Source organism: Mauremys mutica, chromosome 5, assembly GCF_020497125.1.
Source record: "Mauremys mutica isolate MM-2020 ecotype Southern chromosome 5, ASM2049712v1, whole genome shotgun sequence".
NCBI classification, from domain to species: Eukaryota; Metazoa; Chordata; order Testudines; family Geoemydidae; genus Mauremys; species Mauremys mutica.
This window is the reverse complement of record NC_059076.1, coordinates 36,286,799-36,296,427: the sequence shown is the minus strand read 5'-3', so window position 1 is coordinate 36,296,427 and position 9,629 is coordinate 36,286,799. Positions and strand designations below refer to the sequence as shown.

Sequence of the window (9,629 nt, the reverse complement as noted above, 5' to 3'; positions counted from 1 at the left end):
GCTGAGCGGGCTGAGGCGGGGGAACGGGGAGTCTGCGGCCTGGGGCCGGGGCTGGGGTAAGCGGAGCCGAGCCCTGAGCAGTGAGGGGCTGAGGATGTGGGGTGAAGCCTCCCCGGGACACGGGGAGGGGCAGGTGCCGTGGATATGGGGTGCATCCCTAGGGCATAGGGACTGTGGTGTGGAGCAGGTGCTGAGCATGTGGGGTGCACCCCTAAGGCATAGGGACCCCAGGGAGGGGCAGGTGCCGTGGATATGGGGTGCATCCCTAGGGCATAGGGACCGTGGTGTGGGGCAGGTGCTGAGCATGTGGGGTGCACCCCTAGGGCATAGGGACCCCAGGGAGGGGCAGGTGCCGTTGATATGGAGTGCATCCCTGGTGCACAGGGACCGTGGTGTGGGGCAGGTGCCGTGGATATGGGTTGCACTCCCAGGGCATGGGGACCTCAGGGAGGGGCAGGTGCCATGGATATGGGGTGCATCCCTGGTGCACAGGGACTGTGGTGTGGGGCAGGTGCCGTGGATATTGGTTGCACTCCCAGGGCATGGGGACCTCAGGGAGGGGCAGGTGCCATGGATATGGGGTGCATCCCTAGGGCACAGGGACTGTGGTGTGGAGCAGGTGCTGAGGATGTTGCGTGAAGCCTCCCCGGGACACGAGGAGGGGCAGATACTGAGGATGTGGGGTGAACCGCTGAGGCACAAGAACCTTTGTGAGGGACAGGTATTGACGATATGGGGTGAGTCCTCTGTTATGTGGGGGTGTCCATAGTCACTCATCACAGGGGCCTGGGGCATTCACCCTCAATTTTTCATTTACTTTCCCATGGGTTTTGCTGGCGTGGTCTTGGGGAACTGCCCCCCACTCCCCTGCATCTTCTGTATTAGGCAGCTAATTCCGTAGCTTCCACTGCCATGGATGCATGGCAGAGACCATGGTCCAGGTTGTGAATGTAAGAGCCCTCAGGAAGGTCTGTCAGCAGGGTTTGAATCTTGATTGTTAAGTCCTGCAGCACAGATTTCTACTACATGAGCTAATAGAGACTCTCCACTACTTGGTAACACTAGTCAGTTGTTATCTTCTGGTAAAAGGACGAGGCAGAAGGCAGGAACCTAGTCCTTGCCAGTATGATACATGAATAGCTAAGAGATCCAGACATGTTCATAACTAGCATTCACTGCAGAGCTATTAGCAATGAATAAACAGGGAAATCACCAAATGAACCAAATAAAAGATTGACAATTAGTCCACTTAGTCTTACTTCTTGTTCAGCCAATCGCTAAGACAAACAAGTTTGTTTACATTTACAGGAGATAATGCTGCCCTCATCTTATTTACAATGCCACAGAAAGTGAGAACAGGCATTTGCATGGCCCTTCTGTAGCTGGCATTGCAAGGTATTTACATGCCAGATATGCAGTGATGAGCTGCCAAAATATTAACAGGTTCCCTCCTTCTCACTCCACGAGGGGGTCGTGCCGCTCCCCCGGACTCCTGCCCCATCCAACCCCCCACATTCCTTGACACACCCCCCGGAACCCCTGCCCCATCCACCCCCCTTCCCTGTTCCCTGACTGCCCCCTGCAGCCCCATCCAACCCCTCTTCTCATTCCTGATGGCCCCCCGGGACCCCTCCCCCATCCAACCACCCCTTCTCTCTGTCCTCTGACTGCCCCTGGAACCCCTGCCAGCCCCCCACCACCCCATCCAACCCCTGCTCCTTCCTGACTGCCCCCCCGGGACCCTTGCCCCATTCAATCCCCCTGTTCCCTGCCCTCTGACCGCCCCAACCTCTATCGACACCCCCACAACCCCTCAAACTCTCCTGTCCTCTTCGAACACCCGCTCCCTGCCCCCTTACTGCGCTGCCTGGAGCTGCTCAGCCGGGGCCGGGCTGGAGCCGCTCGGCAGGGGCCGGCACCATAGGGCCCGGGCCCGGCTGGAGCCGCTTGGCCGGGCCGGGGCCGGGGCCAGGCCGGGGCCTCTTGGCCGGGGCTGGGGCTGGTGCCATAGGGCCCAGGCCGGGCCGGAGCCACTCGGCCAGGACGGGGCCGGTGCCAGCGCCATAGAGCCAGGGCCGGGGCCATAGGGCCGGGGCCAGGCTGGGGCCTCTTGGCCGGGGCTGGGGCCGGCGCCATAGGGCCCAGGCCGGGCCGGAGCCGCTCAGCCGGGACCGGGGCCAGCACTGGCGCCTTGAGGCCCGAGCTTGGCCAGGCTGGAGCCGCTCGACCGGGACTGGCGCCACGGGGCCCGAGCTGGGCCGGGTCCGGGCCGGAGCCACTCGTCCGGGACTGGACTGGGCCGCACCGCGCCTCTCTGGAGCTCTCCTTGCGCCCCCCCGCCCCAGCTTACCTGCCTGCTGCCTGTGTTCGCGGGAAGCAGGGGAGAGGGAGGAGAAGGGAGGTGGAGAGTTCTGGGGAGGAGGGGGAAGTGAGCTGGGGCCGGGGGCGGGGTGGACAGCTGCCGGATCTTTTGTTAAATAAAGCCCTTTTAGAACCGGTTGTCCCGGAACAACCGGTTCTAAAATGGCTTCTAAATTTAACAACCAGTTCCTGCGAACTGGTAAGAACCGGCTCCAGCTCCCCACTGCAGATTTGCTAAAGATTCGTATGCCACTTCATGCTTTGGACACCATTCCAGAGGACATCCTTCCATGCCGATTATGCTCTTTAAAAAAAATAACGCGTTAATTAAATTTATGACTGAACTCCTTGAGTGAGAATTGTATGTCCCCTGCTCTGTTTTACCCACATTCTGCCATATGTTTAGTGTTAAGAACACTCACTGCAGATTTGACAAAATGCAAAGAAGGTACCAATGTGACATTTCTAAAAATAGCTACAGCACTCTGAAGTGCCTTCCAAAATCTGAGAGGGATGAGGTGTGGCGCATGCTTTCAGAAGTCTTAAAAGAGCAACACTTGGATGTGGAAACTACAGAACCTGAACCACCAAAAAAGAAACTCAACCTTCTGCTGGTGGCATCTGACTCAGAAACTGAACATGCATCAGTCCGCACTGCTTTGGATTGTTATCGAGCAGAACCCGTCATCAGCATGGACGCATGTCCTCTGGGAATGGTGGTTGAAGCATGAAGGGACATATGAATCTTTAGTACATCTGGCACGTAAATATCTTGCAACACCAGGTACAAGAGTGCCATGAGAACTCTTGTTCTCACTTTCAGGTGACATTGTAAACAAGAGGTGGGCAGCATTATCTCCTGCAAATGTAAACAAACTTGTTTGAGCGATTGGCTGAACAAGAGTAGGACTGAGTGGACTTGCAGGCTCCAAAATTTTACATTTTATTTTTGAATGCAGTTTTTTTGTTCATAATTTTAAATTTGTAAGTTCCACTTTCATAATAAAGAGATTGCACTACTCTATGTAGAAAACATCCAAAAATATTTAAATAAATGGTATTCTATTATTGTTTAACAGTGCGATTAATCACGATTAATTTTTTTAATCGCTTGACAACCCTAGTAATGATCAGTTTCACTTTCTTTCAGTTACTGTTTACTTTTGGTTCTCATGCACTACTAAGAACACTCAAAATGGGTTGCAAACACTAAGAGATTTGTTCAAAATATTTTTTTCCACTTTTTCTTAAAGACATGTTCATAGACATATTTTTCATGGTCATATTTTTTTCAGAAGAGCCCTGAATTTGGGACAAAACTTGAACTGACAATATCTGTTAAAACCTTTTTTATGTTTAATTATTCATTAATAAATGCGATAGGCTGGACTGCAAAACCCACTAGTCCCATCCCTATGTCACCTATTGACGCTTAATAAAAATACTTTGCTTGTTTACTGGAACAAGAGCCAAGTATAACTGTATATAATGTATTGAACAGTAATTACAGGCATGAGTGAGAGCCCATCGTGTCTGGAACAGTTTAATAATGACTCTGCCATCTCTGTCTTACACACTTTCAAACTTCTTGTGCTAGAGGAAATGTAAAAAGTCTCATGTTAAATAACGACCAAACCAATCTGGAAGAAAAAGATGATCAGCAAAAAATTCCTTCCTCCTCTTAGTTCTCTTCACATTACTCCATTCTGATTTTCAAAGGAATGACAACTATTTGAAAGTGCATATCTAATCCCTGTAATTATTTCCTGTCCAATTTTGCTTAAATTTATTATTGCTGAACTCTGCTAAGAGTTAGTGTAACCTTGGAAAATTAACTGTTGCTGCAGTGACCATCAGCAGTACCTGTACATGGTTGAACAGCAAGTATAGACCAGGATAAACAACAGAACAATGATTTTCTTTTCTGAAATGATGCTGAACATGGTTTGTACTGGTCAACACATGTACTTTTACTGTGTTCAACTGAAGCCGTTGTCAGCAATATGGTAACTTTTCTGGTGTAGGCTTATGTGAACTACTACATTTTTAACCATATTTAATGTGTCCTTGTATAGTATTCATGTACAGTTGTCATTTTTTAAAAGAAGATGAAGTCAGTATCATTAACTATAGAAACTGCAATATTAAAGAGAGAGTGGAAAAGCTCCTATTTGAGAGAACAGTTAACTGGGAATAAAAAACAGGTGCTTTTGAACATAGCAGGTGGGTTTGCATTGATCACCACCATCTGTCTGAGGCTGAATAAGAAATTTGCTAGATAAATGTTTGAGGTAATGAATTATCTGTTTCATGACTAAAAGGTTTTTGATGGCTACGAGAGTGAGAGCAAGAGAAACCTGCTGGATTAATCTAAGCCTTCAGACTTCAAAGATGAATGGAAAATATAACTGAGAGACCAAGCTGAGCATATAATTGTGCAGTTGGTACAGTTGACTGTGGAAGTTAGAGGTCAGAAAATATACTGCCCAATTCTTTGCAAACTCATTTGTGTAAGCAAGGGAGGAAGGTTTTCCTAGCACTCCTCTCTGAAACTGGAATTGTGATAGATTACCTGCTCATAGAAGTTGGAGGTTTTTTAAAGATGACCTTCAAAGGATTTTTTCAACAATCGTCTTTTTGCCTTTTTTGCTGCTTTTATACTATATAAAGAAGGCCTGAAAAGTTTGTTGTTTTGAAGGTTTTTTCCCCTAATTTTTTTGTTTTATAAATATCAGGAATGTCTAATGCGGTCTTCTCTGGTTATGCTGGAGGACCCTCTGGGAGGTCTCAGGGATGTTTATTGAGACTTCTAATACCTTAATTGAAAGGGCAAGGAGGTTGAATCTTTAACAGTGCTCACTTTATTTGGGATTTTAGTAACTGAAATTACATATCTGTAAACATTAAAAACAAAAAGTTTTAAACACTGACTAAAAATCTCTTCCCCTCTCAATTGCTCAGAGTTCTCTTGGCTCTTGTGATGTCACCATTTCAGTAGTTTTCCAGTTATCACAGTGTCTTCCAGCCTTGCCATGACCTGAATGTTTTATATGTAAAACAAGAAGAATTAAATTAAATTAACTTAAATTAAACAACCCCCAACCCCCACTTTTACCACCTTTACATATCATAAAGAAACAAAAAGAAAGGGCATGAGCACAAATTTCTCTCTTCTTCTCCATTTACTACAGATTATCTTTAAATCTTGTGTGTAGGTTTCTGATGCTCTGTTACTAGAGGCTCTATATAAAGAGCCAAGAAAAAGCCAGAAACAACCCAAACTCTCTGTGGTGACCTATTATATCTCTTTAGAGGTTTATTCTTTTTCTCTGACAAATTGTTTTGAATTAACCTTGTTTGAACTATATTCTGAAAATTAATTCTGTATTAAGATATTAAGGACTGGAGTAATTTTTATGGAACAATGTTTTTTCTCTACTGGGAAGACATAGTCTAAAGCATAGATATGAAATGGACAGTGATAATTTGCCTAAAAAGATATGAAGTTTTTTTCCCTCTGTCAAACACTCTGGAGAATTTAAGATTTAATTTAAAAACATTTTCTTAGCCACTCTGGTTGCAAAAATAACTTTCCAAATATGAACCAATATAGTCTTGTCTACTCGGCAAAGAACTCTGAAACTTTCCAAAAAAGCTCTGAGAAATGTTGTGCCACTGTTCAACTCAACATAATGTTCTCTCAGAACCCTAATGATGACACATTAATATAAACATTGTTAATTAGTTCACTGCTGATTATTTTAAGGGAAACATCCAGTTATTGTGCTTTGTTCATTCCGAACAACATTCAGTAGGAATAGACGAAGAGATGGCTACCGTCACCCCAGTAGTGTTTTTTAAAGTCTCCTATTGTAAGCAGTGAAGCCCTGTAATAGTTTAGTCCTTCCTCTGCCTGACTCTCAGCACCTGAGTCTACACTCAGTCTAAGCTTCTGTCTGTCTGCAGCCAGCAATTGCTTATTATCATCTTTTCTCAGTGCAGTCTCTGATAGCTGTTTCCTACTCTGATGGCTACACTTGCAAATTTGCTGCAGCAGGGTGTGAAAAAACACCCTCTGCAGCGCTGCAAATTGCGGCGCTACAAAGCGCCAGTGTAGTCAAAGCCCCAGCGCTGGGAGCGCGGCTCCCAGCGCTGTCCGTTATTCCCCACAGGGAGCTGGAGTACGGACAGCGCTGGGAGAGCTGCCGCGGCAGCGCTTTGAAGCGCTAATGTAGCCATAGCCGAATCTACAAGAGAGCAGCTGGGGAAAAAGCAATAGGCAAAGCAGGCTCTGTTAAGGAGATTGTAGTATGGGAGAAGAGGATACATTGTAATAAATCTCCTTTTAATGCAGGCCCAGAGAAGTGGGGAGAAAAAGATCTGGTTGATAGATGGTAAGGTGAGGTCTGAAATTCAAAGGGTGGGGGAATTATTATTATTAACTGCTGGCAGGGTACTCAGCACTGTATGCATGATAAGATTGCAATTCTAACGGAGTTTACATCCTACAAGACAGACCCAAGTAAGATAAGGGTGAACCAGAAGAGGTGTTCATTGTTTAATATAATTTTATTCATTTTGTTGTGTAGTTTGGGGGAGAGGGGTGCAGACTACAGGCCAGCATGATTAAAATGGCGTAAATGTGAAGTATTGACTCCAGCAGAGTTACTTTGCACTAGTGTAACTACAATCAGACTCTCACCGTAGGAGTTCAAGCTGCTTCAAAATAATTCAAGAAACCTGACATTTTTGGGGTGTCCATTGTGGACAGAGAACAGTATATTGTCCTAAGTGGACCTAATTAAGAATGTAATTTGTTTCACTCCATAGAATGAGTTTAATACTGCTGTTCTATCTTAACTATCTCATAAACTGAATTCAAGAAAACAAAGGAGAGAGATCACTTAGGCTGTGCTTTCATTAGCAATTTTTATAAAATTTCCCCATCATTACCCCTTTTGCAGCTTCACCTTTGTTTCAATAGTGGGCATACTAGTTATAGACTGGCTGCTTGTGTGTTAACCACTGTGTCATTGAATCTTTTTCAGGGAAGGTCTAAACCATATAGCAATTAAAATAGTGGTGGCCGATCTGTACTAGAGTCTTTATGAACTCAGGGGTTTTTTTTGTGTGTAGTTACATGGATATGGCTGTACCAGTGGAAAAACCTAGTGCAGGTATTCCGTACTGGTATAAAAGTGGCTTGAACCAGTGCAGCTTCCTGGGGATAACTACCGGTACATCAGTACAAACCCTCCCCAGCATAGACATGGCCTTCTTTTGTCACCATTAATACCATCAGTGGTGCTACAACAGTGGAATTTAAGAAAGGTGGTAGATTCCAAAAACAAAAAAAGAGAAATGAAGAATTAAGATTTATAGGGTGAAATCCTGGACCTGTTGGAGTCAATGAGGGTTTTGTCATTAACTTCTTTAGGGCCAGGATTTCACTCATATACTCCAGAAGGGACTATTGTGATAATTGAGTTTGACTTCTTGCAAGTTTAAAGATGGTGTATATTTCACCAGGGCTGTCAAAGCATCTTTGAAATTTGAACTTGAACTCTCTGGCATTGAAAACAAAATCTGCCACTAGGCCACCAAGTCAAGATGGACAGAGGAGTAGAGAAGCAGCTGGATGATGGAAGTAGTGGTTTCCTAAATGAGTGAAGCTCATCATGACATTTTTGGGAGGTCCACTATTGACAGAGAACAGTATATTGTCCTGGATGGACCCTACTTTGTTCAACTCCATAGAATGAGTTTTAATTCCTCTGATCTAAATTAACTATCTCAGAAGTTGAAAAGAGAGTGGTTTCTCCCAAAATCACTATAAACCTCAAGTACTTCTAATCTGAGGGAGAAAGTGATTTTGGTGGGGAAAAGACCCTAAGTTGCAAACATGCATGTAAGTTAATTACAAGCCTTAAATGTTTGTAAGATTAGTCCCTTAGTTACCTGCTCCAGAGCTCAGACCTGTGTTACAATATTATAAAGCAGCAGCGCTCGTAAAATAATTTATTGTTCATCAGTTCATAATTTACATGTAGTTTACTTTGGATTGAAACTGCCTAAATGCAATGATTGATGATCATCAGCAAAGTTGTTTCAGCCATTTTTTGTGTACATAAGTTCTAAATTCCAATGGCTGCCTCTGTTGAAAGCTGTTAATCGTAATATTTACTAATGCTTATGCTTTCAGTTTTTTTTTCCTCCAGGGGAAGGGAATTAACTTCTCTAACAACTGTCACATGAAGGTGTAAAAACTGTTAAATGTAAATGTACTCTTTGAAGACTTACATAAAGGCATTTTATATGAATGGCACATATCCTAAATATGTATGACACTCAAAGGTCTCTTGCTGCACTGGATAATTATGGCTTTAAAAAAATTAGTTAGGATAGCTAGTGGAAAATCCATGGTTTATGTTTTTAAGATCTTTCTTTTACGAGATTTGTAGAGACTTCAAATGATCATTTACCAACAAAAAACCCAACCCAGTTTCTATTGCTACTTGATTGTGGAAACAGCTTTCCTTATGTTTCAGAAAACTCTGTGCAAGCAATAGCAGCAGCATGGGTGGGCATTACTTCTCCATTGAGTAGCTGTTTTCAAAACCTTGTTAGAAATCAACTAAGGAATTGCTTTCACTGCAGAGTTAACTTGGTTGATTGGCGACCGAGCCTGAGCAGCCAGACTGCACAGCAATACTCTTTACAGTATCCTCCCTAGTGCTGCACTGTGTGTGTGATCAATCACTTAAAAAAAACCCCATAATATAACCATTGCAGTAATTTGGATCTTTACTTTAGTCTCTAAGGTGGACTAGACAATTTTTCATACCTAAGTCCTAGAACAACAGTTTTGGCCCCGTTATAGTGATGTTATTAAATAGATATTTTTTAAAAAGAATAATATTGGTCCAGAGTCATTTGCTTTCTATACAAAACATTCATAATGGCAGTTTTTTGTACTGTTAAGATACCCTTTCTCCGGTGGTGGTATTTGCTTCTACAATGATTGCTTCAAAAGGATGCCATCTAGTGTCTAAAGATTGCAATATGAATTGCAATTTATAAGGCAGTAGATGGGAATTTTATTAGATGGTGGTGCAGAACAATTATTGCATCATAATTCTTAAACTGCCTGCGAATAGTGTAAGATTGATAGCGGAAACTGTGACTCTTGAATGAAGTATTAAGGAAATTGAATTGATTTTTTTTTCATATGATGACAAGAATATTAATGTGATCCATGAGTATGATTT

The 9,629-nt window shown here is 43.8% G+C and overlaps 1 protein-coding gene across 4 annotated transcripts in view; it reads left to right on the top strand.

Moving 5' to 3' along the window:
* GSTCD (glutathione S-transferase C-terminal domain containing) overlaps positions 1 to 9,629 on the top strand; it is a 136,669-nt gene that overhangs the window by 808 nt on the left and 126,232 nt on the right. The window contains exon 1 of one of the 4 annotated variants that reach the window (XM_045018999.1): positions 1 to 56. The exons of 1 other annotated variant lie outside the window; for it this stretch is intronic. The gene's annotated coding sequence lies outside the window, so the exon portion shown is untranslated. Of the gene's footprint in view, positions 57 to 1,356; positions 1,396 to 8,250; positions 8,270 to 9,629 lie in introns of those variants that run through there. 2 more of the 4 variants (XM_045019000.1, XM_045019001.1) reach the window with 2 other exon arrangements.